Source organism: Acanthaster planci, linkage group LG15 (genome assembly GCF_054643075.1).
Source record: "Acanthaster planci isolate LZ-2023a linkage group LG15, COTS_SCS, whole genome shotgun sequence".
Taxonomy (NCBI): domain Eukaryota; kingdom Metazoa; phylum Echinodermata; class Asteroidea; order Valvatida; family Acanthasteridae; genus Acanthaster; species Acanthaster planci.
In genome coordinates, this window is record NC_141791.1 from 2,322,804 (window position 1) to 2,341,322 (window position 18,519).

Below are 18,519 nucleotides of genomic sequence, written 5' to 3' on the forward strand. Positions count from 1 at the left end.
CAACAGATTTAAACATGGTTGAGTTTCTCAGTGGAACGTCATCGCATTTTATGCCGTTATGAATAGAGCATGTACATCTGCGTTCGATATGGCGCTGTGAATTATTTAGGTTTTTTTTTAATACAGAGGGCGCCATACTACGAGAACATCGAGACAATGTTGATTGCAGCTTGGCCCGTTTTGTGAATTTCCCCTTGGATTAGCAGAACTTTGACATTCAACGCATAATTTCTGGGTACGAGGCTTGTTATAAATGTGAGAAGTTAGAGGTAGGCCCAATGTGCGATATCGTAGCTATTTTTCTTTCTGCTGTTTGTAGGGTTTGAACTTCTTTAGAATCCACTGCTTAAGAGCTGTTGTATTTCATTGTTTGGATGTCAGAGGAAAAAGGTCAGGTCACGAAGTGCCTAGTTTCCTGCTCTGCACTCATGATACTGTGCTGCCTGAAAATGAAACAGCACGCCCTCTGTTGTTTCATACTGCTCTCTCATTCTGTGGCCTCTGTCGTCGCAAAACAGACTGCAGGATGGTGTGAAAGTGAGCGCCCTCTCGTGGTAGCATGCTTGTGAACTCAACAGAACTTTAATGTTATTCAGTAGTCCTTTTGCAGAAGCATGGTGCATCAAGCCGATGTATTAATTCAATCATCCGCACGCCCCGATCACGCACCAAAGTATCTGCTCAATTATGCCGTTGCAGTCTCAGATGAGAAAATTATGACTCTAAACGTATTCAACAGTTCTGGACGACGTACGATTGTGGCGTATCCATAGCAACAGCTCGTGGGACAAATATTGACTACTTGCAGTAGCAGACCAATAGTGTAAAAAAGGGTCGATTTGTACCACTTTAAGTCTCGAAATGTGCAGCACTGTGAAGAAGGCCGAGGCCAGATGCTTAATTTTTTTTATTAGTTGCTAAGGTTGTGCATGAAACTAACTCTTTATCATTCAGCCTACCTATACTGCGTCTGCCTGAGATATTAAAATTCATGTTACAGGAGGGCGCACGTAATTGGGCGTTGGACATTGATAGACCGACCTTAGAGTTCAGGCAAACATTTCAAGGGTTTGGCTCAATAGAAAATAACCTAGCTTTGTAGTATTAGAAATAGAAACATGGGAAAGATTTTTGCTATGTGTGTCTTCACTTCCCTTGTTAAAGATCGAAAAACGTTAAAACGTTTAAATAACCACTTTCTAGAAAAATCCAAAAGAGTGCAGATCACGACACGTACTGAGAACGCATCTGTGAAAAGGTGCTCTTTTCCCTGTCAAATATTGAGACTGTGTTGACCTATGGGGCAGCATCAACTCTCTACGTCTGTGATCTCTCCTATAGGCTCATTAGCTCAGGGTATTGAGCCAAGGATGAGCGGACAGAGGCCTCCGATGGAACACCTGTTAGCATTACACACCTATTTTATCCATCTCTAGACTCTTCAGTATGTTGTATTTCCTTTTATTAATGATCATTATTGATTTGCGAGAACAGTAAGCTGCATTTTTGTTTCAACAGAGAATAGTTTCTAAACGTTAGCCACTCATAATGTACAGTCCACATTTTCAGTTGGAACTAAATGGGTTTAAATTCAAAATGGGTAAGAGCACTTTTGGTGATGTTAAACTTACACTTTGTAACGGACACAAATCGAGAATGTTGCATAGGTACAGTTACTTTCTTTGTTCGAAACGAAGCGCACGCGTCATTTTGCATCTGATCCAACATTTGCATATTACACAGAATAACCAATGAGTTGGCACCACGGGTAGTCAAGTGTCATCTCTATTCAGCATATACACGTGTCCGGTTTCCGGACAGGAGTGCTTTGTCGTCCGGGGCTCGTGCAACTCCGTATAATGTAATCAGGCGGGATGCTTGTGTCGAGAACAGCTCGTGCCATTGGGAGCCCACTGTGTGATGATAGGGCGTGAGCAAAAAAAAAAACCGCAGGAATTGTTGAATCCAGGGTCTTGTAAACATTTGAGGTACACGCGCAAGTATATGCGCGTGATACCGGTTGCTGGTACAATGCAGATTGAGCTAGCAGAATCAGTCAGTAGGTCGAGGGATGTGGGGAAATGCAAAATTCTGACTGGAGGTTAAGCTTATCGCAAGCCCATTCTTCGAGAGGAAAGTGTTTGATTAATGCTGCTTTGCAGCTTGTAAACAAGATCTCCTCTATGGACATATCAGATCCCAGTTTATAGACGGCGATGTTTGCAATCACAGAGTAGCTTGCCTCAGAAGGTGTCTCCTTTTGTATTTTTAAGCCGGTATACTGAATTATAAGCATTTATTACTCTGCAAATTATTCCGACCTAAGCAGAACCAAAGCAAACCATGACAGAAGATCGAGAACTTCCTTGTCATGTCCAGGTTCACGGGTCACCTCGCACCTCTCCCGCGAGGCTCGGTCTTCAACTTGACCTGCGATTGATGCCACTCGAATATGCTTCCCATATTCTCTCCGATTGCAATCCCGACGCTATTAATTCGTGCTGTTTGTGGCGGTGCAGGCTTTGCGTCTATAGAAGTACCAACGCACTGCAGGGAATATGATAATTGTTTCCATAAAATTATTCGCTAGGATGTTTTCTCTCCCAACATTTGTCGATTCAGAGAACTGACTTCGGTTAATTCATATTCGGAAATGGTTTGGTTTGGATTTGTTTGTTCACTGTTCTGTGTGGTTATTTGAAAATGCCTGCGTGCATTACTAGGTTGAAGCTAAGTTATAAATTTGAATGTAATTTATTAGGCCATGTTATTAAAATAAGCATTTTTTGTTTTTCCAATGCTTGTCATCGTGTACGTCCATAAATCGGGAATTTTCGTTTTTCATCACCATCCTTGCATTTCATGATTCGCCGAACTCATTACAATGCACAATGTGCCCCTTTGCGTTCGCTCATCTGTCTCCATTTGGGATTCAATATAACGCTCGAGCTTTCTTGCACGCACTACTCGTTGAAAAACCAAGTCCCATCAGCTCGTTCATCAGAAGATGAGCACGTCTACGGTAGAAAGCAAAGCACTTGCGTGGCACAACGCACCCACAATGAATTGACCCATATCGTAAGAGTGCACAGCATTAAACACTGTCCGACGACGATTGCTGGGAACGCTAATAACCATAATAATGTCCATTCCATTTGTATTTAGGACGCGTCTTGTGGTACATTTATCCGTGTAGCCTCAGATCCTTTAGTATTATTTTTGTATTTTTGAAAAGTGGCCCAAACTTCGATTTAGGAATCTTACTGGATTAACCAAAATAGCAAAATAGATCCTAATCCTGCACATTCTTGCAAATCATGGATTTTCATGGGGGTCATTATTTTTAACTCCTGAAATGAATTGTACTACAACAGCATTATGACGCTTAAAACCTGTGCACTTTCTCTGTTTTTTACAATTTCCCTGTTGGATCTCGTGTTTAATTTTTCTTTAAGTCCAAACATACCTGTAATGATTGTAGACGTAGGTTTCTTTTACGAATGATAATTGCGATGGTGTATCGGCAGGGGGGGGGAAGTTTCATAATACGCACAGGTACTTAATATTGCACTAGTCTTGTTACGGGTTAAAGGTGCATCCAGGACAGAGGCGTGAAAGCGCGACGTTATGCCCGCCTCCCGATCCGCTGGTGCACAACATCATCATGAGCAAGTACACAAGATATATGTATCTGAGGGCCGACGCAGTTTACCAGCGACGACGCCCGTCCAACGTCAAGTCCGGGATTCGTGACCGCGCACACGCGCATGCTGCCTGTGCGGGGGTGCCAGCTCACGGTAGGCATGTTACCTCATCACCACCGACTCAGTGGGCTCGACAGCGTTTAAGGAGCGAGCTTACCCCCAGCAAACAGGATTGTGTACGGAGAGGGGAAATCTCCTCCTTGCTCTTTCCCCAACGACAAGTGCTCCTTTGCCAGGAAAGCCCTCGGTCCTTTTCTTGGTATGAATATATACATATTTTTTTGTCCGTCAGTTGGTTCTCGCGGCCAGAAGGTCCCAGCGCTTCTCAGCACTCGTCTTCTTTTTTTCGCCTTTCAGGAAGAATACGCTGGTGCATAGTTTGTGGGTTATTTACCGTTTTGCTCTCCGGGGGCATAGACCTACGCACTGCATATCATCGTGCGCATCAACCAAGCAATTTCATCGTCAGCTGAACAGAGCTTATTTGTATCGATTGCTGAACGCTGACAAGGTGAGCAGTATATTTCTCATGTGGTGTACCGTTACCCTAGATGACAGAATTTTTAGGTATTACTTACAGACCTTGGATGAACTCTATCTTGTTCTGGCCTTTTGTTTTCAATGTCCAGTGTTTAATTTGATCCTTTTTTGTCAAATCAGTTTGTTTGGGTTTAATTTTTGCTATATCTTGATATCCCATTATGCTATTGATTTTCTCAAAGAACATTACTTCGGACGTATTGTTCTTGCTATAAAAATGGACAATGACATCTTTAAAAAAAACTCTACCTAGGTCCCTCTTGTCATAAACCAATTTTGGCTCCGTCTTGATGACGTCGTTTTACCCGTTTTACTTTTATATCGTCGAGATCTTGCCGAATGGCTTCGTGCTTTCGCGTCACATAGCGAATAAAGTCCCAATGACGGGCTGAATTGTGGAGACGTTGAGGTAACGAGATTTAAAAAACCCTGAACACTTAAGAGTCCTTTGGTTATTTCTGATGTATTTAGACCAATGTATTCAAACTCAAGTCTCGATGATGTGTGACAGTTCATTTTGAAATTGGAGGATTCGGGACTGTTAAGTAAGACTTCCCGGGGTTCCGGCAGTCATTTGCCTAAGTGCTACGAATTGTATGAGTGCTGTTTTAAAAAGAAACAATGTAGGTGCGCTGAATGTGGCGTGCAGGAAGACCAGAAGACAAAACCCGGGTCATCCCGAAGAAAGTCTTTTCTAGAAGAGATAAACATAATCACCGCGGTAGATGACGAATACAGAGAAAAAAGATGATCGATGACTCGCGATGTCGTGTTGCTGGTAGCTTCAAGCCTTTTCTGAGAAACGGGATCTTACTATACCTTGGGCTGGAAACACATAACATGTTCTTACAGGCCACGGAAGACTTGAAAAAGAGCTCAATGTTTTGTTCAACTGAAATTGGGACAGCAGTGACCAAGTTCGGTTTTTAATTCACCAAACAGAATGAAATGTCAGCAGCCGAATTTCGCAGAATTAAACTCTTTGTGCAGAAGCTAGGAAACGGCTCCAAATGATCTGTGCTACAGAAAGGCGCAGGTGGCACGATGTCACTTTCTCTTCTTAACGGTAGAAAAACGCGGACGCCAACTAAACCGTTCTGGTCGTGTTTTAAAGGGAAGATCATAGGCGTATTGCTTATTAATGACGTACGGTCGTACGTGGATGATGTAAGCCGCCGAAGTCGCCCAGTTAATTCTCCTCTGAGTATGTTATTAGTCAAGACATCCACTTATCGACAGGACCAACATTATGTGTACCCTCCGTGTCACTGACAGCTGGTTCCAAGACGACGAATCGTTCAAACTAGCATGCGATGTCTTATGAGCGCATTTTCTTAATATCTTGAGACTGAGAGACGCCAGTGGACACCACACTCCCAAACGTGCCGCGCGCGCCCGTAAACTTCAGGGGTGTATTTTGGCGACGTCGAAGCAATAACCAGGAACATGTTAAGGGTGGCCCACAAAAAGGAAGAAACAGAGACGGTTACGTCATCTGACAGGGGCATGCATAAGGAAGCAGATGACACTGTCCATGAACATCAGTTTCACTCAATATTTGGCATGCTTCTCACCAGTGCCGCTCTCTATTTTCACGTAAGTTCTAGAAGAAAGTGTCTCTTTGATTCGCTGCATGTAACAACAAATTTCAAAATGTATAATTCACTTATTTGAGGGGCGACAAAAAATAAACTGTTTATTTTCCGCCATTTTGAGCCGGCGCCGAACCAGCTCCAACCTTCGGTTCTCGTTCGGTTAGAATAATGACGTCACAAGGCACAGCCGAGGTCGCCAAAACACTTAACCAATGACCGAAACTGAAACATGTTCGTGGTTTGGGTTGCCAAAACACGCTCCCGGCTGAACTTAAATGTTAGCCCGTCACGACGCTCTGATGGTCGAAGATGTATTGAAACGTGCGTTTATACAAACTGCGTGTCGTAGTGTTGTCTTCTCGTTCTGGTTGCCTTTGTAGACTTGGCACTAGGGCATCAAGTACTCCGGAGGAATATCAATTTCTTTGAAAGAATGAAATTTGATGTCAAACCAATTACCCCTGTCCTCAGTACATTATCTTGTGGTGCACCCGATCCGACTACCCACCGCTACTTACAAGCGAGGCCTTTGCAGCAAAATAGCCATGCTCTAACTCTGATGCTAATATATTATCGTATGATGCAATACAGTGGCACACTTATAAGTGAGGCTAGTCAGCGTCAAAAAAATTGGGAACCAGAAAGCTCGAACAAGCCTGACTTATAAGTGTGCCTACTGTATTGCATCATACGATAATATATTAGCACCACAGTAAGAGCGTGGCTATTTAGCTGCACATGCCCCACTTTTAAGTAGCGGTGGGTAGTCGGATCGGGTGTGTGATTTCATTAATATTTCCATCAGGTCGATCGGCCTATGTGACCTAAATTGTAGTCGTGGCTTCCGGCTTTGCGCAATCATCCGTTTCTCTCTCCCTCCGTCGGGTTGATGCCAATGAAAACTGTTTATGGCTATACACCAAATAACAAGAACTCAAGTCGCTCTTTATCCTTGCAGATAATGGCCTAGGTGTATTTTCGATCTTGTGCAGGCTCGAACATTCTCAGGGAAGACCGTGTGTCCTAAAAAGGAGGCCCGACTTTCAATTTTCTTCCCCACTTCTGCCAATAAGGTCTGACCCGATTCCAACTTTCCACCGCCCCCTACTTTGATTTCTCGGGCCGTTTTTTCACAGAAATTCCTGTCGGTGCAATGTGGATACCGTGCAAGATATGGGGCCGATGGGTTAACCCCCCCCCCACATGTCCAATCCCTATACACACTCTAGAGTATTGTTACCTAACACATCCCCCTAGAAGTCTGTAAAGAATTCCTGAGATCTCGATCAAACAACGACCAACACAAAAGCGGGGGAGGGGTTCTCTCCGCCCCCGTATCTTGCATCATATGGCAATATGACGCGACAGTACGCAAAGTATAGCTTGCGTGCTGTTTATTGTAATCAAACAACAAGCGAGCAGAAGCTTCGTGAGATCTCCATAGCAATCATCCCGAATGGAAATGTGGTAATTCTCAGTTTCCTCAATGTTTGGACACGCTCGAGCGTAGTTCTTTCATTTCAAGAACGTTTGTCGGATTTCTGCCATCTCCAGACTTAAATTAACGTGCTTGTGGTGTCTTTTACTCTCTCAGGCTGAAAAAAAAGCCAACGCGCGACTTCTTTTTTTCTCGAAATCATGAAATTGTATCATAAATTTCCCCTCCACAAATATCAACTGAACATTAAAAAAAAACCGGGAAGACCCTGGCTCCGGAGTAAGAGTGTTTGGACAGCTGCCGTTCTCGCGGAGCTGCAGTTGTAATTATATCGCAGTGAAGAAGGATACAGTCTGCACGGGGTTGTAACGCGAACCATTAATCGGAGACCAGTACTCGCGCGCTGATTCGATTCTCTCCCGTTTATGGTCTTCTAAAGGTTGTTTGTCATCGGAGCTGCGTTCAGCCGTCAAAATTGCCTCAGAAGTCCGCCACACAAAGCTTCGCACCGTCGCTGACGGTTTGCAGTTAAAAGTATGGTGTAATTATAGGTTAGCGTGACTTACGGTTGTTAATTTCGACTGTTCATTGGCTATGCGTGATTTGTTCATACGGTTTCTTTAATTTTCATAACAAAATCTATGTTCTGAGGTATTTGCCGTCGTCAGATCATGACGAATTCATTTGTTTGCACTAATTTCTTTAAGGCTCGGTCGACGGAGCTGAAAAAAGGAGGTCTTTTCCCTGTAAATGACCGAGCATGTCATGCATTATCTTGCTATCACTCACACGCTTCCCCGCTATGGCTGGGCGCAGACCCACGCCTCTGCGGTTCATGTATAACCGATGATATAGAAATCCAATTATGCCCATCCACCACTCCACCGTTGAGTCACCTATCGCAGCGTTGATTTCACACTAAATAAAAGAAGCACCGTAGACATTACCGCCTCTTGCAGTCATAACGTTATCCTATCGAGTGGTCGGTGACACGTTCGACTTCTCGTAGGCAACACTTCCTCGTTTGAAATACCGTGTAAAAACCTGTACGGAAGTACAGGGACTGACCACAACATAATAACGCACTTAACTGACTTGCCTGGAAAAACCATATGTTGGGGGTTACTTATTGCTTTAAGAGCCTCTTAAATCTGCTCACACCCCAACGTGGCCGAAATAATCATTGGCAAGTGCGCGGTATTATCTGCAAAGCCACCTCATATTGATATGAACATGGCACCCAATCTGTACTGCTGCTAACAAACAGAGAAATGCTCCTGAAACGGGCTTTTACATAGAAATGCCCCAGTTTGTAACGGGGCCGAAAATATATTATGGTATTACCCGCATTACGGAACAGCTTCGGCGTCATTACGAGGGGTCGTGGGGATAGAAGAAGGGGAAAAAAAAGGAAATGTCGTCGAGCTGGCTTGCGAAGCGCATAGGGGGTAAGAAAAGGCCCAATAATGTGGGCATTCTTCTTTCGAATCGGAGAGGGTCTTTTTTTCTGCATTGTCTTTTTTTTCCAGATTCGTTACAGTTTTAAAAGATCAATTTTAAAAGGTTATTATATTTACTACTCAAATTTGTTGCGTTGAAGTATATTTAATTTTAGCACAAAAGCTGATTTCAACAGGTTCTTGATCAGGTATAATAACATTATATATTTCGGCTCGGTTCCAAACAGGGTCTATAAAAGCCTCGTTTGTTAACAGCGGTCGGTAGCTGCATCGGCTGTCAAATACCGCCAGTAGTCCGACAGTTTCAAGTTCACTATTTCCTAAATTGAAACAGTGACAAAAAGTATTTATCCTTAACCCCACACCCTTTGGAAGTATCTTACAAACGTTTCCCTTTTTTCTTACTTCAAAGGTTTGCATACATTCCGAATGTTTTTCACATTATCTGAATATTTCATAATGCGTGGACCTGCTCGCATAATTAAGCTTCTGCGGTGATTTCTCATGTCATTAACTGCGACTCAACAAACATCACTCAGACCCGAGGTTGATCACAGCAATGAGCCCTGTCAACGACGCCGGTCGCCAAAGTACGCACCCTTGTTAACGAATTCAAGTTGTGCGGCGTGGCCGTTGGAGTTTCGAGCCATTGAATGCAAGCACACGTCGCGGCGCGACAGGCTCCGCGGGCAGGATGCTTGTCGGTTCATAAATTATTTGGAAGCGTAGATACATTAATCACGTCGTAACAGACACTCATTCCCCCCCCCTCCGGACTCAGGAAAAAATGTACTTGTGTGGAAGTGGTTGCTTGCCCCTCTAGGCCTAAGCAGCGAGAGGCAAGTCCGTGGTCACACATCAACATCGAAGCTTCTCATGCCAAGACATTTTCACCACATGTTCACATTTTGCGCCCACACACCACGAAACTGATAAAAAAGGTGGGTTTTATATCTCTCCGTGACATTGCTCAAGGTCAGGATCCAAAGTTTGGTTTTCAGTGACCTTCACATTCCGTTTTACGCCTCTGTATACTAAAACCATATTGGATTGGCAAAATTGTTCATATCACACTGCCCCGTTTTTCTATAGCGCGGCTAGAGCACAAGGGATTGTGTGTGATGATTGCTGCGATCACTTGCCCGTAGACTAAATAAAGGCACGCTCTATAATCTGTTCGCCACTGAGGACGGAATGAAGCAAAGGACCTACCACTGAGCACAGGAAAATGAAACATGTAAGCATAATTTACACGACAAACCCGACTTAAAGTGTAATTCTAAGTAATCCTTGCGCATCGAATTTACAACATTAACATCGCCCAAGTCACAGTTACATCAGTGCTATTTCGCAACAAAAGAGCGGAAAAGCCTTTTGAAAACGAGGGAGACTGAAATAATAGTCGACAGAGACGAGAACTTCTCGCTGTTTATAGACGATGGTGTCAGTAACCTGCTATAACTTTTACGTCATTGTAGTCTATGGTGTCTGTTTCTTACAGAGGTGTAACGTTATAGCTGTGAAAATGTGCTCACAAACCCACTGTTTAAATTCAGCAGGATACCAAGATCAAATGGTTCGACTCCAGGGACGGAATGTTTTGTGCGACTTGTACCTAAAGAAAACGGGTGCCTCACTCTCTAGTTTTTTCCGTTTAAGAGGAAAACGGCTCTTCCTGTTTCGCGAGTAATCCAACACCGACATGCAAGCGCATGTTGCCTCATCAGCTGGCGGGGAGAAAAGAAGAGGGAAAGACCGCAGTCAGGAACGCCTTCTTCTGTTACACAATCAATGGAAAGGTGTCTTCTGCGACTCCTTAACGACAGCCAACACCCGTTAGGCAACAAGTACGGGCAGAAGAAATTCTAAGGGCGAATTCCTCTCGTAAATGCCCGTCTGTTTGACGTCTTGAAGAAAGCCCGAGATATTTTTCTGACGTGCACTGGGCATTTCCTGTCATCCTTTCTGTTCTGTACCTTTGGAGCCCGCAGACACCATTCTGGCAAGCTTGTTTATGTAGAGGACGAATTTAAATAGTGACGGGATATCAAACCTCAGTATGTTGGCACTATGTGTACATTCTGCCAAGGAAAATAAGTCTTCCCCCACTGTCACGCGTTCAGTAATGAGACAGTGACAAAATCTTAAATTTGAAAGTTAATGGGCTTCGAGCCGGACCAAGAGAGGGCGCAATTATCTTAGCAACGGAGGGCAAGTTCGGGTGCGAAGTGTAGTTAGGCCAGTAGCCAATGGCTTTTTAACAATGTGCATGAGCTATTAAGTTACACTCGAACGACCCCAGTCGGCCGATTTGTTTATCTCTTTGTTACTCGAAGTTCAGCGTAGGCTGCGATTCTCGTATATAGCGTACAAAGTCACTGAAATCTCGTACAATTTTTTGTATTTGCATGTGAATGGTTCCTCTGTAATGATAAATGAAATATGTTATTGGTAACCAGCGGTGCGACCATACCCCAGGGCCTGGTCCCAAATGGTCGACTAGACAAGTCTGACCACACACCGTTCCAGCGCTGTCAGTCTCTAAGTTACTATAGTCGTCGCTCAAATTTGCAATAATCAATCCGGTAGACTGATGTTTTGTTTTACAGGTTGAAATATGCCGGCAGTGTTGAAAGAAGAAACAAAGCAATCGCATAGACCTATTCACATGTTTACCGCATAAGACGTTTTAGTTTACGGTAGTTGTGATCCGTTTGTTCTCATCATGATCGTCAGTGACATTTTTGCAACGCTCTCAGCTGTCCATAATGTTGTGTAGATCCCACTGCTTCGTGATGCCCGTGACGCGGTAGGTGCATTTTACAAAGACTCGCCCGTGAAGCTAGGTATAAAATTCACTCAGAACTGCTAACAAAAACAGCGGAACGATGCTCATAAATATCGACATATAAATTGTGTGTAGGTTTCCGGAATGCAGTCGGCAAAATTATACTGCATAACTGCATCTGCGCTGCGTAAAAAACAACAACCCCCCCCCAAAATAATGTGGAGTTTTACATTAATCCAGGGTCTACACAGGTCTAAACTCCTTAGGTATTTCTGAAATAGCACTGGAACGTCGCGACATCCGTCTTAGCAGTAGTGTGAAAACCAACATGGACCAGCGCATCGTGGATATCGATGCAAACATTGCTCGTTGCTTTTCAAAGTATAGCATATCGCTATGCATCGGTCTTGGGTGTCAGCCACGCATTAACTTGGGAATACGTGAGCAATGAGTCGAGCGGAGAGGAGCGGGATTTGGAAACTAAGAAGATTACGGGCCTGATTCACCTGTCAGAGACAGTCGGAACTGGCCTTCCACAGTGCACTTGTAGGCCCCTTCGGGTGAGCCTCTGTGAGCATTTTGAATCGCCCTTCGGCGAACGAACTGACGTGTAAAAGCTTTCAACTCGAAGAATCTGTCGGGCAGATATCTCTTTATTTGATCAGCACGGTACGTGCATTGATGCATTGTCATTTCTATATACAGGTCTTAATTATTGTTTGTGGTAATACTAATTTCAAGACATATCTCACAGAATAGGAAACTCAGTCTAGTAAGTCCTTGCTTTATATTTGGTAAGTCGAACGGGGGGGGGTATTGATTACGCCCTCGTGATGTTGCATATTGAATTCTCAATATCCTGATAGTATCCTCTTTGCATGGGCTTTATTTCTCTCTGGTTTGATCATTTACATCCTGCCGACGCTTCAGAGTAATTCATTTGCTAGTTTGTAGGGTTACTATTGTGTCTTTGTTCGGCGTGTGTTGTACGTGTACAAACAAACAATTCCTCGGAAAACTATGAGTCACGTATACCGTGAGCTACAGCTCCTTCACAATGGCGTCTTGTGACATCTCTGTACCAAATAGGATGTAGTCGAGTCGGTGACCATGAACAACGCCGTTGCCATTGGCAACGGCTCGGTGGCAATCAAAGACTTGTTGATGAGAAATTCTTTCCAGATTAGAGACACCTTCGTAAACCCGTCCCTCTCCCGCGCGCTGCATTGGCGCGAACAGGCCAATTAAGACCCTGGCCGATTATTTTTTCAAGGCAGACCCGCCCCCGCGCGCCTGTGTGACGTGCTCTCACTTTTTGTTAATGAAACTTGTTCTCTTACTCGACCGATGTCTGCTTTCGTTTCCCCTCCTTGTTACTGTCACGCACACGCATTATGTATATTGGTTCAGAACGATACGCTCATGTATTGCAGAGAGGCAAGTCTTTTGACGGAGACATACGTGCATGTCAAACAATTCTACTTGTTTACACATTGTTTGCAGTACTGTGTTCTCAGTAGACGCCTTCGGAACTGAGGAACTCTGTAAGTGATCCATTTCCCGCAACATGCACCAAGCGCGTTTGGCGTTCCATTTTGACCTTAATCAGAAAACGATTTATTTTGTTTGAGTCGTATCATTATTAAACTTGATGTTATTGTCAATGATTGATTTTTGAATCGATAACTATTAACGCTAACTTGTCCACAGATGTCATCGAGCAGTATTGAGGTCACCTACTCTGTCATTGTTCCAGTTTTTTGCACTAACGTTGAACACAGTGTTGTCAATTTCGTATTACTTGTTGAATTCACCTTTTCCCCGCGTGTGTGCCCCCAAATCCCCTCTTGTTGCTCATGATTGAAACTGAGTCAGCAGCCTCTCAGAAAAAAAATAAATCATCGGGCAAAACAACCTGGCACATACAGAGTTTAAAATTGCCAAGGAATGACTCGACGTGAAAGTTGTTCATCTACCCCTACAGCCTGCATGTATCTCCCTGAGGCAGTGGCCAACATCCCGCTGATTGTTTTTGGAGAACACTTCTTCCCCTGTCCTGCCTCGGGTGCAGCCCCTACTCGAAGAACACGCTCCCTGTACAGTATAATCCATTTTTATCCCCTCCAGTTAATTCCGGCTGGAAATCGTCGCCGCAGAGAATTGAATAAATCGGAGGTGTCCGATCGACTTTGGGTGATGTTTTGCTGCCCTTTATACAGGGGAGTCATTCTAAAAAAAAAAAAAAAAAAAGGAGGAATGCGAATCGCCACTGTTCTTTAGCTTAAGATAACATAGAAACTTAAGCAGAAATTCATACCAGTTTTTAAATGAAATTTTGTAATCAATTTTGGTGACTTCATATCCATTCGGGGTTGGAAGTTGACCAACGTTAATTGCAACCAACTTTCTTCCACTTTCTTGCTCGTTTCTTCTACGGTGCATCACTATAGTTTGCCTCATGTTTAGAAAAAAATCACCATTCTGTTGGTCTGTCGCAGAACGCCCGAAGACTCCGACACCCACAAACAAGTCCTTTCTGTTTCCTGCAATTTACACCCTTCGTGGAGATAATTTGCTTCAAAAGCCATCGTTGCCCACGTCTAGCATCTTACCTTTACTCCTTGGAGTATAAATCTACGTCAGATTGTTTTTCAGATGACGCACAAACAGCTACAAAGCATTTTAGAGGAAACTTGAAGTTTTTTTACTCCTTGTTTTCTATCGGACAGGTCGGTTGTTTTCCTCTGTGCCTGTTGGCGACATAAGAAAACTTTGCATTCCGCATTTGACAATATGAATAAAACATCCGTAGTTCGTAAAGAAGACCACAAGTTGGCATGAAACGTGAAGTGGCATTCAACCACGTCAAGCGAAAAAAAGTCAACGAAGAGCATAGTCGATGTTTACATCTGTGAGTCGAAGTGTGAACAGGTGCCAATGGAACATAAATATCAATTATCTTATTAATACTTTCACCTCTATTTCTAAGTTGAAATTAAGCTTTTACTTTTTTTTTATACTTGCTTCGAATAATCTTCATGGCAATTTCTTTGGGTCCAATTTCACAGAGCTGCTTAAGCACAAAATTTGCTTAAGCACGAGAAAACCTTGCTTGATAAATCAGGTCACCAGCCAAAACTCGCACGAGAAAACCTTGCTTGATAAATCAGGTCACCAGCCAAAACTCGCATGAGAAAACCTTGCTTGATAAATCGGGTCACCAGCCAAAACTCGCACGAGAAAACCTTGCTTGATAAATCAGGTAACCAGCCAAAACTCGCACGAGAAAACCTTGCTTGATAAATCAGGTAACCAGCCAAAACTCCATGTGATGTATATTGTTTGGGGATTGTATTTAGCTGGGTTTTTTGGTTAGCATGACAATCAGATAGAGTTTGAGCTGGTAACCTGAGTTTATTAGGCAAATTTTTTCCCGTTCAAGCAAATTTTGTGCTTAAAGCAGCCCTATGAAATTGGCCCACTTGTCAGATTGCCTCATCTGTGTCACAAATACTCGGGAAAACAAACTACCACAGTCGTTATTTGTTTGTTGTCATTCCGAAAATTAAAGCAATCAAGAGTTTTGCTTGTGTTTCGCCAGCCTCATAAAAATCCGGTGAATGAACTGGCTATGCTTTTAAACTGCCATTAAAACCCATTAATACATTTTCCGCTTCGTGTTAAGAGCTGTTGGGTTGACGGGACGTTTTGCGTCAGAAGGAAAATCGGCTCTTTACCACTCGGCAGCCACTTCACCCGTGTGAATAATACAGCGGTAACACACCAACTATATCCAAACCACTATTGAAGTGAGACAGGTGGAATTTTTTTATGGTACAGACGTCATATTAAAAAGTTTGGACTCGCAATGCTCTTGTATATCGACTGAAGCCACCGGTGGCCATCTTGCCGTGCCGAATGGATCGTTGGCTTGCGTGCCATATTGTTGTCACGAACGATTTGGTTAATTAATAGTTGGGAGCAAGCCATCTTTGGTCGTATTTGTTTCACACGGATCTGCATCGCGATCAGCGACCCATTGTTGGTTTACGGACACCAAAACCCGCAAAGTGGATGGGTCGAACCAGTGTTAGGATCACTGACCGAAAACAGGCCCCGTGTGTTACTTGGCATTCAGCACGGTAAGCTGGCCGCCGATGGCGTCAATGACCTAAAAGGCCATTGCAAGATTTTTTTATATGACGTCCGTAGTTTAAAGTCGCATCCTTACCGCATAGTGTACATGACCATTTGGCAGAACTACAGGTTAGGTCGGCGTGAAGTTGCAACGGCAGATCCAGGAATATCCATTACCCCGTATTTTTTCTTGGAATTATTGACAACGTGCACTAACAAAAGAGGGCGCTTTCGTGGTCTCATGCAGACATAGGAAGGGGTAATCAGTGGGCCAAAATGTGCTTCAATTTTATTTTCTGTTGACGTTATATCAAATTTAGCCATTATATGAGAGTGTTTTACCCTTGTCGATTTGTTTTCAGCTGTCGTTTTAGATCCATGTAGGTAAGATTGGTTTTACTTAAAATAGGGGCCATTAGGCCTATGGCTTTCTTTGTAAATTATAACGATGGCTTTGGCCTATTCAGGTTCTGATTTTGACCCGTAGCGGCTCTAGGCTTCGCTCTCAGGACGCGTCTTGCGGCTTTGCACCAAGCAAACATTTCGTTTAGCGTTATTCGTCGAACTTCCGCCTCATCTAATTAAGCGGAAACCCCGGAAATGAAATGGCTGGGACTGTTAGATTTGAATTGCACGCTTCAGCTGGGAGAAAGGGAACCGGATTGATCCGGTGCCAGTCTACAGCCTGAGGTTGTCTGGTTCCCCGTCCGCGCTGCATCTTCAAATAGAAGGGACATCCTATACCGCCATACTTTGTTTTCTTGAACGACGGCTGCCGGTACGTACTGTCAATATTATTGATAGAACAGGGAACTACTCTACAGCCAGAGCGCCACTTGATATCGTAAAACTGTAGCCATTAGCTTAACCACCTTAAAAAGCAAAGCTGCCCGTGAAACCAATGAACCTACAGCGTCACTCGCCATTGCTGCGGTGTCGATCAGCAAATGTAACTAGTAAAGGCTTGTTTTCCCCCATCACTTTATGTTTACCCTTAACCCCTCGCCCGTGTCCCCTTCCCAGCACCCTTGAATTGAAATTGCGACGGCCGATTTAATGTTCTGCACACACGGAGTGCCTGCTTGACGTCCTGCCGTCCCGTGTTTGATTATTGCCGCGTAGAAGATGGGAAGATGAGCTCCCCGCCTTGACAAATCATTAACGTTGTGACATTTACACAATGGGCGAGAGATACCGGAGAATAGGGTCTCGACCGGAGACTGGTGAAATCACTGACGCCGTCAAATCAAGCTGAAAAGAAGAAAAAAAAATAGAATCTCCCAATCCAATCAGGGTTCAGCGCTTTCAAAATGTGGTGAAACCGCGGGCGCGCGGTTTTTGGGGAAGGGACCTTGATGGCTGACGGCAAAACCTGTACAGTAACAGAGAGGTAAAATGGAATCTGTTTTGATCAAACCCCGTTTTTTTAAAGCTCTTTTTCTTAATGAACAATATCAGCAATGGTTATCTTTGTGTGTGCAAAACAAGAGAGACTGCTACAAAGCAATGAATGAAAGTCTTCACTGTCTGAACCATTAATTCTAAATGATCACCCCATATAGGTTTTAAATGGAGCCTTTTCCTTCTCTTCGGCGCTCTGATGTTATTTGGAACCGCTGTTAAAATACGCAGCAGAGTAAAGCCTGGTCAAAAGAAATACCTCAAACCTGAATGCAGACGTCCAAATATTTCTGAAAAGATTCGACGGTTCTGTGCTGAGTATGTATATTCAAGAAGCTGTCTCCAGGTGCGTTGGCTAACAAGTCTTGCTGCACTGATTGATCGGTTCATTCCCTCCGAGTCCCTGCATCATTATAGAATGCTCAAATATTAAAGATGCATCGTAGCTGGTCTCATTGTCGTATTCGGCAATATTAAGCTACGGGAATAATCCCCTTGTCTCGAAATCACATAAGGGAGATGAGCTTTTGTACGATACTGATGAGGTCTGGGACTTAGTGGACATATATTAATGCCATCTGTCATTTGCGATGCATTACCAGCCTAGTGACTATGGACACGCTAGATTGCGAAATTTGTGACTGCCTTTTAAATGAATATTTATTCGTCCTTCTCCGCGACACTTGCCTCTTCTTGATGCAAAAAAATTCATAGACGAACCTTTCACTTGTGAATTCGTGCTGCGTGTAAACACTGCGTTTCAGGGGGTGAAGTCAGTGTTCCGTAACTTCTGCCTTTCGGCATTCACAAGGCGTTGACGAGAAACTATTTTCGGAATCTAAATGATTCCACGGCCGTTCGGGCGTTCTCGTGTGTCTTGCTGTCGTGCATTTGCATGATTGCAAAAACAGAGGCCGTTGGCGTTTGCATTTAGAAATGCAGTGTGATACAGTACTTTTGAGACAAATTTAAGGTTGTGTAGCGATGGTTGTTGCAGCAAAATTCCAAACGATTGATGAGACCCCAGTTTTTCTCCAGTTTGGGCTGCCTTTTACACTTATTTTCCCCCTTGTGGATTTCAATGTAGTGAAGGGCATTTGCTTGCGTTTCAGCATACACAAGGGAAATTACCTTTTTAAAGGTTTCCTTCGTAATATGTTAATAAATGCATGTAAACCATGACATCGCTCAACATGGCGGCGCCCGAAGTGTTGTTCACATTCTTTTCATCCGCTCAGCATAAACAATTAAAGCTCAGCACACGTTATGCAGAGCACCCCTAGCGGCCCTCTGACTGTTTTCAGAGCAAGGGTCAGGGTTGCTGCGATAGCACCCCGTTTTCAAAACAGACTAGAACGGCTTCTGTGTTCCCGTTTTGACGTCCACATCTGGGACACCCTACAGATCTGTGCTGCTGAGAGCACGATCAGTCACAAGCTGTCAGGGTGTCGAGCGA

At 43.8% G+C, this 18,519-nt stretch overlaps 1 protein-coding gene across 3 annotated transcripts in view; it reads left to right on the plus strand.

The window, feature by feature from the left end:
- LOC110974585 (uncharacterized) overlaps positions 1 to 18,519 on the plus strand; it is a 69,602-nt gene that overhangs the window by 34,620 nt on the left and 16,463 nt on the right. For 2 of the 3 annotated variants that reach the window (XM_087146664.1, XM_087146665.1), the window contains one exon: positions 4,062 to 4,215. The gene's annotated coding sequence lies outside the window, so the exon portion shown is untranslated. Of the gene's footprint in view, positions 1 to 3,743; positions 3,964 to 4,061; positions 4,216 to 18,519 lie in introns of those variants that run through there. The other variant, XM_022226333.2, reaches the window with a different exon arrangement.